General features: G+C 52.0%; 1 long non-coding RNA gene across 4 annotated transcripts; it reads left to right on the forward strand.

Annotated features, from left to right (window-relative positions):
- The first annotated feature begins 807 nt into the window (after nt 1-807).
- LOC124965235 (uncharacterized) lies at nt 808-10,742 on the forward strand. 4 transcript variants are annotated; one of them, XR_007105136.1, is made up of 6 exons: nt 1,686-1,734; nt 1,932-2,003; nt 4,061-4,235; nt 5,060-5,195; nt 5,450-5,541; nt 5,635-10,742. It is a non-coding gene; the product is annotated as an uncharacterized LOC124965235 (long non-coding RNA). The 4 variants fall into 4 exon arrangements; XR_007105137.1 differs by lacking the exon at nt 5,060-5,195 and having other exon boundaries at nt 5,635-6,380; nt 8,498-10,742; XR_007105135.1 differs by lacking the exons at nt 1,686-1,734; nt 5,060-5,195 and adding an exon at nt 808-890.
- Nucleotides 10,743-15,304: the final 4,562 nt, after the last annotated feature.

Raw genomic sequence — 15,304 nt, forward strand, 5'->3', positions numbered from 1 at the left:
AAGACCAGCCTCCTCCCGTATCCTCTTCAAGGGCAGGTCCCCAATGACCTGACATCCTTCCATAAGCCCCGCCTCCCAGAATTCTCCCACCTCTCAATAGCACCACAAGCTGGTGACCACGTCTTTAGCATATGGGCCTTTTGGGATCATTTAAGATCCAAACCATAACATCAGGTATAACACCAATGTCTCCCTGGGCCTTAGATTTGGACAATGATATAGTTTGAATCTTGAATATCCCCAAAGCTTTGTCCCTAAGGTGCGAATATTGGGAGGCGGTGGAACCCTTCGGAGTTGGGACCAGCGGGAGGGCTTTAGGTCACTGGGAGTTTGCCCTCAAAGGGGATCGTGGGACCCTGGCCCCTTTCTTATTCTCTTTTTTGCTCCCTGGACTGTGAGGGAAATGGTCTCACTCCATCATGTGAGTTCCCGCCCTGATGTGCTGCCCCGCCACAGACCCAAGGAACTGGGCCAACCAAGCACAGAGTGGCACCTCCAAAACTGGGAGACCAGATCAACCTTTTTCCTTTATAAGTTCATTGTCTCAATTATCTGTTATAGTTACGGAGAGCTGACAAACACAGGGTGGTTTATTATCCTTTAATAAGGAGCTGCCCTGGGACTGCAGGGTTGGGAGCTACGCTCCAGGCCTCTCTGCTCCAGTCTGCCCCTCACCCCGCCCCACACGTTACTACCCCCAGGTTCATTGTATCTCAGAGACGCCATAAATACTTCCTGAATTTAACTGCCTTGTTCTTCCTTCTTCGAAGCGTCCATTGAAATAAAAGTTCAAAAGGAAAAAAAGGAAGAGAATTTAACATCTTTCCAACTTCCCACAGAGCCCGGGTCGGATGCTGCTTGCTCTGTTTGAAGTCTGCAGCGGAGGACGGGTAAGGGCCAGAGGAGAATAAATCATTCCGCCCCGAGGTCTGCTAAAAGAAGCGTGCTCCCAATCATCTCGTCCCTGCACTGCCCCACATGTCCCGGGGGTCCTATCATGACTTCCGTGGCATCAACAAATGCTCCAGGCAGTCCACTGGCAGAGCCTCCCCAAGCTGCTGGAGGCCGGGCACGGGGCCGCCCAGCCTTGTTTGGGGGAACGTGGGCTTTTTCCTTGCCTTTCCACACAGAGGTGATTTCGGCAATTCCACTTGGCTCCAGCCTTCTCTTGAAAGCTGTGTTGAGGTGGCCCTGGCTTTTTTGTGAGCTCTCTTTAGTACCGGGACACACACTGTCGTAATCCATTTTTTCATCAGCTCCTGGTTAACAAAGGGCCCCCTAAGCCCAGGAAGGCACCCTCCCATGCTGATTATGGGTTTCCTGGTGTCAGTCAAGGCCGGTTTGTCAGAGTGAGGGCTGGAGAGACGCGCGCGTGCGTGCGTGCGTGTGTGTGTGTGTGTGTGTGTGTGTGTGTGTGTGTCGGGGAGGCAGGGCCGAGGGGGAGGGGCGGCAGCCAGCGCAGAGCTCTCCGTGTGTGGTCCCGGCTGGTCCGCGTTTCATGAACTCCGGCTTCATTCCTGGCTCTGGTTAAACTTAAGCGTCCCTGAATGAGTCCCTTATCCACTTTCCAAAACACTGAAGAGGTCTGAAAGGGCTCTGTGGGCAGACTGTGACTATCAGCAAAAGCAAACAAGCCAGCGTATTTAGCTAAGCATTTTTTCATATTTAAACATCATAACCTTCAGCTACACACGAAGCGCGGGCGGGAGGCCTGCGGGCTGCACAGGCCTTCAGGTGGGTCTGCGTCTGTGCGCCGTTGTCCCCAGGCAGCCAGGTTTCTGGCTGATTCCAGAGCTGTGTGGCCTCTGAGGCTGGGAGCCCCTGGGGACAGTCTGGGTGGAAACACTGGGGAGGCCGCTCGCAGCCTTTTGGAATCAGATGTGGTTTAAATCTCACTTACTGATCCCCACTCTTCCAAATCCCTCCCCCAGGAAAGCACGCTCTGTGTGGCAGTGTGATCACCACTCCCAGCAGGAAGCCGCGGTGTCCGGAGCCAGGAGCAGGTACAGCAGATACCACCCCTGTTGACCCAGCCCGGGCTCAGCACTCTGGGGACCAAGGCCTATAAAAGCTGCCCGGCTGAGCCTGTGAGAGACCACAGCGCCTCCACGGCGCGGGGGAGCCTTCCCTGCTGGGACAGGATGGCACCAGACACCGTCCCAGCAGCTGGAAGTGGCTTTCTGGTTTATGGAGCAAGACGGACCTGTAAAGGCAGTAATTCTCCTCTGCCAGAATAAGGCCAGGGGAGGCCTCGCCGGAGCCCACCAGGCCTCCTGGGTCAGACTCCCCTGGTGCCACCGAGGGCCTGAATGGTCTTCCTGTCTGCAGGGCAGACAAGACCCCCGGGCGGGGCGCTCAGGACAGCCTGGTGCAGAGCAGGCCGGAGGTTTCAAGGGTCACGGGGCAGACGGGGGCTTTCCCCTTAGGGCAAGGCTGCAGGGAGCTGGTCTGCTCCAGTGTTACAGATGCATCCGTGAATGGCCTGCTCAAAGAGGAGGCACCCCAAAGGACTTTGCTAATGTAACTGGCTGCCGGGGCCCCGTCAGGGCCACCTCCTGCCACCACAGACTGCCACCCAGGTCCCCTCCCCTGGGGCAGGCTCACCAGGCGGTTCTGCCACGTCTTAGAGAGCTCTGAGCTCCTGGATACAGTTGCCAGCAGGAGTTTCCTGTTTCCTATCTGGAAAACCAAGGTGTGGAACCCCGACAGGCAGGGCTTCTGTGGGCAGTGCCTGGCCTGGTGACTCCTTAGTATGTGACTGTCATCCCCGTGATTCAGACGTCGGCGGAGCCCTTTGCTCAGGTCCCAAGCTTTGGCCTCCGGGGACTGAATGGCTACAGAAGCCTAGGTGAGCTTCTATCCCTCAGCCCTCTGGGACAGTGGGTGTGTGCAGGGATCAGTGGCCTGAGTCCAACATTGTCCAACTGCAGACGTCTCCTCTGCCAGCCTCCCCCACCAGCCCTGAGGGACAGCAGGGCCTTGGTGTCCACAGGGGAGCAGGCTCCACCAACCCTGCCCCCACCCTACCAAAATCTGAGGACGTGCAAGTCGCTTTGATCAAATGGCAAGGCCTTGCAAAGAACCCACACACCTCTTCCTGTGTAGTTCGAATCACCTCTAAATTAACACTGAATACGACGTAAAGGCTCTGTAAACGGCTGTCATACTGTATTGTTTAGGGGATCATGACAAGAAAAAAGTCCGGGCGTGATAGATTCAGCTGCAGTCTCCCCACCCCAATATTTTCCATCCATGTTTGGTCGGATCTGCGGATGCAGAGCCCTCAGAGAACAGGCTGTACTGCTACGCTGCCTCCTGCAGCACCCGCGGCCCTGCTCACAGGGATCTCTGAGGTCCCTCCCCTGCAAACCCTGGTGGCCTCAGCCCCTGGCGTAGTCTCTATCCCAGTCTTCAACACACCCAGCGTGGAGCCCAGAGCTGCAGGCCAGGGGATCCTATGCTCACTGAGATCTGGGGTCCCGCCTTGGCAGGAGACTGGTGCAGGCAAGGAGGCCCCACCTCACCTCCACCCCTCTGCCCTCTGACTAGTCGTCTCCCATGTCAGGAGGGTGCGTCTTGAGACTGCATTGCTTGGGCAGCCCTCGTGGGCCGGAAGGTAGACCCTCTGTGTCTGTGGGAGACTGAGGGGTGCCGTAGACACTGGCGTCCCCCAAGCTGCCCCAACCTGGAGAGAAAGAAGTGTTCTGCATACAGTAGGAGCTCAGTAAATGCTTGTTGAGCTCATTTAATTTATTCTGGAGGACAGAAAAAAATTAGAAAAGAGCGGCTGAAATGAAGACAAGAGGCAGTGGAGGGAGAGGGTTTCAAGTTCAGATTTAGGGGAGGAGGGCCCCAAGCACAGGCCACTGGGGTAGGACAGCCTTGGCCTGGGGCAGGCGGCTCAGTGCGATGCTCGGTCTCCCCGGCCGCGGGACGTCCGGCAGGTCTCACGTCTGCATCTTCAGGCTGCCGCAGGTGCCCTCTGCCTGCCCTCTGAGGGCTCCTGTTGCACCGTGTCTGTCCCTCTTGGGTCCAAGTCCCTTCCTCCGTATCTCTTTAGCCCTCGGTTCCCGTCCCCCTGGCTTCCCTGGTTGGGGTCTCTTGGCAGCGAGGACACCTCCCAGAGCTCATGGGCTGGCAGGACTTCAGCAGGACCTACACCCCAAACCAACTTCCCCACCGGCGACCTCCAAGCTGCAAATTCAGGGAAGCAACACCACCCCTGAAACGGCCACGTAAGTCAGCCTCGGGAAAACAGGGCAACCCCAGACGTCCATGCCCTGGACCCAGTGTGTGTGCCCCCTGCTCACGTATTGGTGCCTTCGCCTTCACCGTGATGATATTTGGAGGGGCCTTTGGGGGGTGATTCAGTGGCGAGGATGGGACCCTCCTGGGGGAAGTAGTGCCCTTGTAAGAAAAGATTGGAGAAAAGTGTTTGCTCTGTCCCCATCCGTCACTGGCGGGAGCAGCAAGAAGCCGTCTTTGAATCTAAAAGTGCATCTTCACCAGACCCCCAATTGCTGACACCCCAAGCCTAGACTTCCCAGCCTCCAGAATCAGGAGATATTGCTTTTGAAACTACCCAGTTGTGATATTTGTTATAACAGCCTGACTTGACTAAGACGGACCGTCAGTAGCAAACTGGTTAATCTAACGGTTCAATAGAATGTAATACAGCTTATTTCTAAAGAATGGGCTAGAATGGTCTTGCCCTGATTTGAAATGATCTTTAAATGTGGTAAGTAAAATCAGAAAGGGCCAGAGTTTGGGGTCTAGAAATATCCCTTAGATATGAATTTCAAGAACATCATCTTTAGAGGTTTAGGAGTGACCTTTGGGGATGGGTGTAGCTCAGGGAAGAGCACCTGCCTGGCACACAGGGGACCCTGGCTTCCCCCCGACCCCTGCCAACTTCAGTAAGTCAGGAGTGCACCTTTTCTGCAGTATACAACCCTCAACCTTTCTACTGGGGAGGGGCATCTGGAACTTCATTGTACATTTCTGTTCACTGTTTGATTTTTAAAAGACTCCATGTACTCTATGTACTTGGTCCTTTTAGTTTATTGAGAAGGACTTCATGGTGGTGAGCCGGGGTCACAGACACTGACAGAGGGGCCGGTAAGATGGAGGTGCTGACCAGGAAGGAGGAGAGGAAGGAGAGGAGAGACCCCTGCCTGATCCAGTACCTTCCTGAAGTGAGAGGCAGTTTTAGCTCAAAGCTGTTTCTGATTACCATCGCCGTCCTCCAGATGAGTGGAATGTAAACCACACGCCAATTATGAGAATCCCAACAAGGAAACTCCCTCTTCCGTCTGTCTATTCACCCACTGGTCCGCCCACCCACCCACCACCCTGGTGTCTCTCAAGGGCAGGGAAAGAGGGAGGCAGGAAGTGACCCTGCGGCTCATGACACGCCTGTGGATGTGTTGTCTTTCTGTCCCCGGTGCAGATGTAGATGCGGTGAAGCCACTTGGCGCTAGAAGCATCCCCGTCCTGGCACTCTGACAGGAAGGCCCTCTGGAAGCTGCGAGGTTCTGACAGGTAGAACAGTCCCAGAGGAGGGCCCCTCTGCGAAGATGTCCCCAGAAGTGCTGCTTTCTGTTTTTCCAGACTCACTCCCACCTCTTCCAGCAGCTCTGCCCTGGGCTTCGGAAGAAACCATGAGTTGGAGTCGCCCACATTTCCTGAGCGTTCCTGTTCCCAGGCTCTGTTCGGTATCAGTAAGAGATTATCAATAAGAGGTTGCCTGTCGCCCTGAGGGGTGGGGTTTCCAGTTCACTGGGGGTCCGTCCTGTTGGCCCTGGGAGAAGGAACTGCAGTTCTCCAATAGCTGAAGGAACCTGGCTGATAGGCCATCTCTGTTGTCCAACAGTGTCTACTGTGGGTCAGGAAATTGGGATGTTATTCCTGGGGTCAGGACTCGCTGGAGGCTAATTTAGGGCTTGTCAGTTTTCCTCTTTGGGTCTTTTTCCTTAGTCACCACATGTGGGGTGAGTGAACTCACCAATACACCTTTCTCTGGTATTATGGTTTGGATGTGAGGTGTCCATCAAAAGCTCACGTGCGAGACAATTCAAGAAGGTTTGGAGGAGAAATGATTGGGTTATAGCCTTAACGTATTGAGCAGATTAATCCCCGATGGGATTAACTGAGTGGTGGGGTGTGACTGGAGGAGGTGGCTCTTTGGGGGCTCACCTTTGAGGTGTCTATTTTGCAGAGAGAGTTTAGGCTCTCTCTCTGCGTCCCGATCATCATGCGAGCCACTTCCCTCCCCCAAGTCTTCCGCCATGATGTTCTGCCTCACCCTGAGCCCCGAGGAAGGGAGCCTGCTGTCTATGGACTGAGACCTCTGAACCGTGAGGTTTCTACAGTTGTTCTGGGTAGGTCATTTAGTCCAAGCCAGTGAAAAAACAGGCTAAAACACCTGCATCCACACACAGGTGAACACAGGGGATGTTTGTTTGGGGGTTGACTTTTGGGGACAGTGGGGGAAAGCCTCGTCCACCAGAGAGGTGGGTGAGAACTGGAGGTAAAAGTGAACGTGGAACAGAGGACTTGCTGGTGGGGAGGGGGTCGTGTGTGTTAGGGGCTGTGAGGACAAAGGAACAGGGGTGGGTGCAGGAACAGAAAGGGAGGCGCTCAGATGCCCTGGGCGTGTTCTGGAGAAAGATGGATGTGGATGAGCAGCATTTCTGCAGAAGGGACAGGTGGAAGAGGTTAACAGGAAAGGGTCCTTGAAACCGGAAGTTCGTCAGGCCCTAGCAGGAGATGTGGGCTGAGGAGGGAGCTGTTTCCAGATCTGCAGGGCTGCCTCTGGCACTGTGCCTGAGCTCTGCTGCCCCTCCAGGGATGCGTCACAGTCGATGTTAACCAAACAGGCATCTGGGCTGCACTCTGCTCCTGGGCTCCCCAGACCTCAGCCACGCTAAACTTCTAGTCAGTTTTCTGAGAGATCCCATTGGGGAAGAGTCCAGAGGCAGGATGGCAGAGGGGGTAGTAGAGTGTCAGAGAAGACTGGACCAAGTGTCTTCCAGGTGCTTTCTGCTCTGTGGAAACCTGCTCTCAGGTGCCAGACTGAGCTGGGTGCCGTGCACGCCTGTCATCCCAGTGACTTTGGAGGCTGAGGCAGGAGGATTGCAAGTTCAAGGCCAACCTGGGCCATTTAGTGAGACCCAAAACAATTTAGTGAGACCCCGTCTCTAAATAAAATATGGAAAGGGCTGGGGATGTGGCTCAGTTGTTAAGCGCCTCTGGGTTCAATCCCCAGTATCAAATAATCAATCAATGTCAGACTTCCCAAACCTAAAACGGGGACAGTTGGGGTTCAGGCGGGGGCAGAGTACAGGAGGAAGGTCAGGGAAGCTGGTGGTACGGCTGGGATAGGAGACGTCCCCCAGAGGCTCCTGTGTTGGTGGACAGGAGAAGGCTGCCGGACACACTGGTGTGCCCCTCGAGCGCCCGAGTCTGGATGCGCTGGGAACACCAGCCAGCACCTGCGTGTGACGAGCCGCCTCTGGCAGGCACTGCTTTGAGCACAGTGGGCTCGGGTCACCCTCTCCCCAGCCCTGCAAAGCAGATGGGTCTGGTTGTGGTTCCCAGGTGATGGATGAGGAAACCGAGGCAGAGGCTGATTCGGCGAGTCGCTCACAGTGACACAGAGAGCAAGCCCTAAGTGTCTGTGGTTCTCACAAATCTGCACACACGTAGCAGTTTAAGCCACACTGCCTCTGGTCCCCCATCAGCTGGGAGTCAGGAAGTGGGTGCTGCTTGGCTGACTGATGGGGCTCGGGGTCCCTGGTGGGTTGCAGTCTGGATGTCCGCCAGGGCTGGGGTTTAGCCTGCAGACTTGCCCGCGGAAGGATCTGTTTCCAAGCTTCTGTGGTTGCTGGCCAGCGGCCACTCCTGGAGGCTGTGGGAGTGACGGTCTCAGTCCTGCTGACGGGGCCACTCTGTGCAGCCCTCATACGCGGCTCGCCTCTGCAGAGCCAGCCAGGGAGGGCGCCTGCCCAAAGGGCAGATGCAGCACCGTCACCTGACGCCCCACCCGTGCCACGCTCTACTGGCTATAAGCGTCACGTGTGCCTTGCTCACCCAAGGGGAGGACGCACACAAAGACACCAGGGGCCAGGGACATGGCAGCACTTCTTAGAACCTGTCTGCCACAGTCAGTGTGTGCTGTTCGAACCCAGGCAGGGTGCACCAAAGCCTCCGTACCCAGCCATGGGCTCTCCTGCTCTTCAGCCTCTGTCACGTGAGAACATGCCTGAGGTAGACACGTGGAGGAGGACAGTCAGCTTAGCTCACGGTTTCGGAGGTCTCTGTCCACGTCACCTGGCCGTGCTGCTTTGGGCCTGTGGCAAGGCAGAACCTCATGGCAGGGGCATGTAAAGAGCAGCTGCTCGCCTCCTGGCGACCGGAAGCAAGAAGAAGAGGGGACAGGGTGGGGGTCCCATATCCCCTTCAAAGCACACCCAGTGACCCAGCTTCCTCCCACCAGGCACCACTTCCCAAGGCTTCCACCATGTTATGGTTTGGATGTGAGAGACAGTGCAGGAAGGTTTGGAGGAGAAATGACTGGGCTCTGAGAGCCTTAACCCAACCCGTGATCAGTCACCTGATGGGATCAACCAGGTGGTAACTGGTGGCGGGTGGGGTGTGGCTGGAGGAGGTGGGCATTGGGGTGTGGTGTGGGGTACGCATTTGTCTCTGGTGAGTGGAGTCTCTCCGCTTCCTGATCACCCTGTGAGCTGCTTCCCTCCGCCACACTCTTCCTTCATGAGTTTCAGCCTGGCCTCGAGCCCTGAGGATTGGAGCTGCTGTCTGTGGACTGAGACCTCCGACACCGCGAGCCCCCACGTGAACTTTCCCTCCTTCACTGTTGTTCTGGTCGGGTCCTTTCGTCACAGCTTGGAAAAAGCTGACTAGAACACACCGCCTCACAAGAGCTGGCGACCACGCCCTTAGCACATGGGCCTTGGGACAACACTCTTCCAAACCAAGCCCAGCGCCCTTCTCTGGTGACGTCCTCCACGCCTGCCGGCCCCATCCCTGTGTCGTGCGTCCTTATCCCTCCCTCTGCAGAGCCCTCAGGGGCAGCCAGCTTCCGCGGGCTTTCGGCAACGCGGTGCTGACGCGACCTTTGATGATCCGCTGTCAACAGATTCCTAAGCTCTCCAGACTGGACTGGGCAGGGCCCCACAGGAGGCAGAGGGCACGCTTCAGTCAGAGGAGGCTCCTCACAGAGAGCTGCTGGACTGGCCAGGAGAGGGCAGGCGCAGGGAGGCCTCCCAGGAGCCTTGGCAAAGCCACCATGCTGTCACTCCCACCAGGTCCAACGTGGAGAGTCGGGAGAGGCCATGGGAAGCCAGAAGGCGAGTCCTGGGGATGAGGCTCCTCCAGCGGAGACTGCAGACAGAGCCAGGGCCATAGGAACCTCACTGTGCCTCCTCCCTCCTGACCTCCTGCCGGGGCTCCTCGCTGGACACACCGCCCAGAAGCAGAGGACAGGAGCTGTCATGCAATCCGTGCAGTCCGGGGCTGCCTAGCTCCCCAGGCCGAGCAGGGCAGGGCCCCGCAGCTCTGGGACACAGGACTGCCCCCACCCCACCCTGGACCGTCCTCTGCAGGTTGGCCAGGCTGAACCTTTTGGGGAGAACTTGAAACTGAAGTTTTAAGAGCTGGATAAACTGAACACCAATCAGAAGGGGAAACGGAGCCGTCTCCAAGCTGAGTGGCAAGGTGTGGTCAGTCCACTCAGCGTGTATTTGCCCCAGACTGTCAGGATCGCGGCTGTGGCCTGAGCAAGGCGGGCCTGTCGTCTGTGCTGTTCTGAAGCTTCCGTGGCGCACGCTGTGGACCCCAAGCCCAGGGTCTGTTTGGCACTCGTGACACTACTCCTGTGTGGCACCTGTGTGGCACTGTGGTGCCTTGCAGATGACTTTGAATGCAGTCTCCACCTGCTAAGTGTGACCTACTTCCTGGGAGCCATTGATTTCACTGGCACTTAAGGGAGCCATCAGAAATAAGGACTTCTCAAGCAGGAACCGGCGTTAGCCTGCCCTGCTTCCCCTTTCCACAGGTCCTTGCTGAGAAAGTCAGGGGACACATGGGGGACGTCCAGCACACTGTCCTGCTCGGGCTGTGCTTGGAGGAGGCCAAGTGCGCTCTTCTGCTTATGTAATTAGTGTGAAGTGCCAACCCCGGAAGGCTACTGTGCAGCCCCAGAGGAGGCAGTGGTGAGCAGCCACTGTGAGTGACATCGGGAAAGACTTCAGCTCACCTGAGAGGATGTGCATCCTAGGCAGTTGAGTGTGTTGGGCGGGGACTTAGAAAAGAGTACCGTAGTGAACCGGGTGTGGGGGCCCATGCCTGTCATCCCCGCAGCTCTGGGGGCTGAGGCAGGAGGATCGCAAGTTCAAAGCCAGCTTCCAGCAACTTAGCCAGGCCCTAAGCAACTCGGTGAGACCCTGTCTCTAAATAATATGTTTAAAAAGAGCTGATGATGTGGCTTGTTGGTTAAGTGCCCCTGGGTTCCATCCCAGGAAAGAAAGAAAAGAGAGAGAGAGAGAGAGAGGGAGGAAGGAAGGAAAAGAGAAGGAGTATTATAGTGAAACTCCATTTTTAAAGAAATCCAATGTATGTGCGTGCTTGTGTGTGTGTGTATTTTTGTCATGAAACAGTACCACGAGCTATCTTATCAGGTGGGGTTTCTTGTAATTATCATTATCATTTCACTTATTTACATTCTTTTTTTTTTTTTTTTTTTTTTTTTGCAGTGCTGGGGATTTGAACCTAGGGCCTTGTGCTTGCGAGGCAAGCACTCTACCAACTGAGCTATGTCCCCAGCCCCTACATTCTTAAATCAACATGTACTTATGTAAAATAAAAAGTACAAAGGTATAAAGGAAAATCCCTGCTAATAACCAGTTGGAAACAGTCCAAAGCCCCAGGGTGCCACAGAGCACAGAATAGGGCCTGGTCATGCTGTATTCTCTGCACTTTACCCAAAGAGGACCCCCCAAGGCCACCGCAGGGTTCCCTTCTGTCCTGTGCTCATCAGAAGCGCACACTGTAAAGGCGAGATAAATATGCCTGGCACCTCGGCAGAGAAGGGTGGCGGGCAGTGCCCACCCCCAGGGCTAGTCTGTGCCACGCCTGTGCGTCATGACCTTTTTCTCTGTGGCTTTGGCGACTGACCTTCCACTCCTTACTCTAAGGGAAGGGCTGCGGTCACAAAGCCGACAGACTCTGGAACTCTTAGATCTGCCCTTGTCCCTGCCTTCTTCATGTTGCACTTCCTGTTTGCAAAACAACCTGCTGGTTTCTAGCCTGGGAAACAAAGAGGCCCTTCCAGGTGTCCCTGGACTCTTGTCCCACACGCCCGTCCACCCCATCCGGCTCCAGGTGAGAAAGACGACCCAACACTTTCTCTGTCCCGATCATCTCAGAGATGGCCGGGTTAACGACGTCCCGATAGGAGAAACTGGGCTCACCCCGTTCTGGGGACCTGTGGTCCGAGCTCTCTGTCTGTCCCTCTGCTGGGTTGAAATCCGCCTTCCGGGAGGTCCCTTTCCCTGTGTCGCTCTCTTGAGGACAGCGACTTCTTCCCTTTTCCAGCTGCCCTTCCAGTTCCAGAGTCCTCTCCGTCCTGCAGCGAGTCTAAAATCTCCCTTTGTGGCAACGTTTCTGTTTGAAGAAGGCTTTTAAAGACATGGTACCCTCTGACGGCAAATGGTCTCACCTCTCTGAATCTTCGTCTGCATGCCTTCAAAAGGATGGAAAGCTCGGGAATATTTGGGAGGTCAAGAGCCACGTGTGGAGGAATTGACCCAGGCCCTGTTTCTTCCGGGTATCATGGAATACTTTGTGGAATGTCTTCCCCATGGCTCGTTAGGCTGTTCACACCTTGGGTTAAGCTTTGGAATTCTCATACCAAAGCCGAAAACATGAATCACAGTCAACCCCAAAGATCTGTGTCAGTGGGGATCAGGGGACACAGACAAAGCCCTCCGTCCCTTGATGGCTGATCTCCACTCTCTTCCAGAACTCAGTACTACTTCTGGTTATCACGAGCCACTGCCCACATCAGACAGAAACATTCCTGGACTGGGAATGGATGGAAGAAAGACCCAGAAAGGCTGGGAGGAAGGCAGAGCAAGGACATGGCCAGCGAGAGGAGGTGCGGATGCCCAGGACACAGCACCTTTAAACACGCCACAAAAAACTGACAAAACAAAAAGTTGGTTCTTTGAGAAAGTAAACAAAATAGACAAACCCTTAGCCACACTAACAAAGAGAAGGAGAGAGAAAAATTACTAAAATTCATAATGAAAAAGGAAATATCACGACAGACACCACTGAGATACAAAACATAATGAGAAGCTACTTTGAAAATCTGTATTCCAACAAAATAGAAAATACCGAAGACATCGACAAATTTCTAGAGACATATGCTCCTCCCAAACTGAACCAGGAGGACATGCGCAATTTAAACAGATCAATATCAAGCAATGAAATAGAAGAAGCCATTAAAAACCTACCATCCAAGAAAAGCCCAGGACCAGACGGATTCTCAGCTGAGTTCTACAAGACCTTCAAAGAAGAGCTCATTCCAATACTTCTCAAAGTATTCCAGGAAATAGAAAAGGAGGGAACCCTACCAAACTCATTCTATGAAGCTAATATCACCCTCATACACAAACCAGGAAAAGACACATCGAGGAAAGAAAATTTTAGACCAATATCCTTGATGAATATAGATGCAAAGATCCTTAACAAAATCCTGGCAAACCGTATCCAAAAACATATTAAGAAAAGTGTGCAGCACAATCAAGTGGGGTTCATCCCTGGAATGCAAGGATGGTTTAACATCCGTAAATCAATAAATGTAATCCATCATGTCAATAGACTTAAGGATAAGAATCATATGGTTATTTCAATTGATGCAGAAAAAGTGTTCAACAAAATATAACACCCCTTCATGCTCAAAACACTAGAAAAAATAGGGATGGTAGGAACATACCTGAACATTGTAAAGGCTATTTATGCTAAGCCCATGGCCAACATCATTCTAAATGGTGAAAAACTGAAAGCATTCCCTTTAAAAATGGGAACAAGACAGGGATGCCCTCTTTCACCACTTCTATTCAACACTGTCCTTGAGATACTAGCCAGAGCAATTAGGCAGACTAAAGAAATTAAAGGGATACAAATAGGAAAAGAGGAACTTAAACTGTCACTATTTGCCAATGACATGATTCTCTACTTAGAGGATCCAAAAAACCCCAGAAAACTTCTAGAACTCATAAATGAATTCAGCAAAACAGCAGGTTATAAAATCAACATGCATAAATCTAAAGCATTTTTATACATAAGCGATGAAACATCTGAAAGGGAAATGAGGAAAACAATTCCATTCACAATAGCCTCAAAAAAAATAAAATACTTGGGAATCAATCTAACCAAAGAGGTAAAAGATCTCTACAATGAAAACTACAAAACATTGAAGAAAGAAATTGAGGAAGACCTTAGAAGATGGAAAGATCTCCCATGTTCTTGGATAGGCAGAATTAATATTGTCAAAATGGCCATACTTCCAAAGGCGCTATACAGACTTAATGCAATTCCAATTAAAATCCCTATGACATTTCTCATAGAAACAGAAAAAGCAATCATGAAATTCATCTGGAAGAACAAAAGACCCAGAATAGCCAAAGCAATCCTGGGCAGGAAGAGTGATGCAGGAGGTATCACAATACCAGACTCTACTATAGAGCAATAGTACCAAAAATGGCATGGTACTGGCACCAAAATAGACAGGTAGACCAATGGTACAGGATAGAAGACACAGAGACATACCCACATAAGTACAGTAACCTCATACTAGACAAGGGTGCCAAAAACTTACAATGGGGAAAAGATAACCTGTTTAACAAATGGTGCTGGGAAAACTGGAAATCCATATGCAGTAAAATGAAACTAAACCCCTATCTCTCACCCTGTACAAAACTCAACTCAAAATGGATCAAGGATCTAGGAATTAGACCTGAGACCCTTCACCAAATAGAAGAACAAGTAGGCCTAAATCTCCATCACGTTAGCTTAGGACCAGACTTCCTTAACAAGACCCCATAGCACAAGAAATAAAAGCAAGAATAAATAAATGGGATAGATTCAATCTAAAAAGTTTTTTCTCAGCACAGGAAACAATTAATAATGTGAAAAGAGAGCCTACAGAGTGGGAGAAAATCTTTTCCACACCCACTTCAGACAGTACTCATCTCCAAAGTCTCTAAAGAACTTAAAAAAACTTTACACCCAAAATACAAAGAACCCAATCAATAAATGGGCTAAGGAAATGGGCAGACACTTCACAGAAGGAGATATATAGGTGATTAACAAATATATGAAAAAGTGCTCATCATCCCTAGTAATTAAAGAAATGCAAATTAAAACCACCCTAAGATTTCCTCTAACTCCAATTAGAATGACTATTATCAAGAACACAAGCAATAATAAGTGTTGGCATGGATGTGGGGGAAAAGGCACACTCATGCTTTGCTGGTGGAGTTGCAAATTGGTACAGCCACTCTGGAAAGCAGTATGGAAATTCCTCAGAAAGCTTAGAATGGACCCACCATTTGACCCAGCTATCCCACTCCTTGGCCTATACCCAAAGGATTTAAAATCAGCATCCTTCCGTGATGCAGCTACATCAATGTTCATAGCAGCTCAATTCACAATAGCTAGATTGTGAAATCAACCTAGATGTCCTCCAATTGACGAATGGACAAAGAAACTGTGGTATATTTACACGATGGAATATTACTCAGTCATAAAAAAGAATAAAATTTTGGCATTTGCTGGTAAATGGATGAAGGTGGAAAATATGCTAAGTGAAATAGGCCAAGCCCAAAAAACCAAAGGCTGAATGTTTTCTCTGATAAGTGCATGACAATATATAACGAGGGGGGGTGGCGGGGGCAAAGGAAGAATGAAGGAACTTTGGATGGTGTAGAAGAAAAAGGGGTGGGAGGGGTGGGGATGGAAAAACAGTAGAAGGAAACAAACAGTATTACCCTGTGTATATGTATGATTATGAATGGTGTGAATCTACATTGTGCACAACCATAGAAATGAAAAACTATACCCCATTTGTGTACAATGAATCAAAATGTGTAAAAATAAAAATTATTTTAATAAAAAGAAATAAATAAAAATTTTAAAAACATGCCACAGCCCAGGGTTGGGGCAGGGTGGGCGGGACTTGGGCCTGCCTTGGGCAGCTCATTTGGCGGGTGACTGG

Source organism: Sciurus carolinensis, chromosome 15, assembly GCF_902686445.1.
Source record: "Sciurus carolinensis chromosome 15, mSciCar1.2, whole genome shotgun sequence".
Classification (NCBI taxonomy): domain Eukaryota; kingdom Metazoa; phylum Chordata; class Mammalia; order Rodentia; family Sciuridae; genus Sciurus; species Sciurus carolinensis.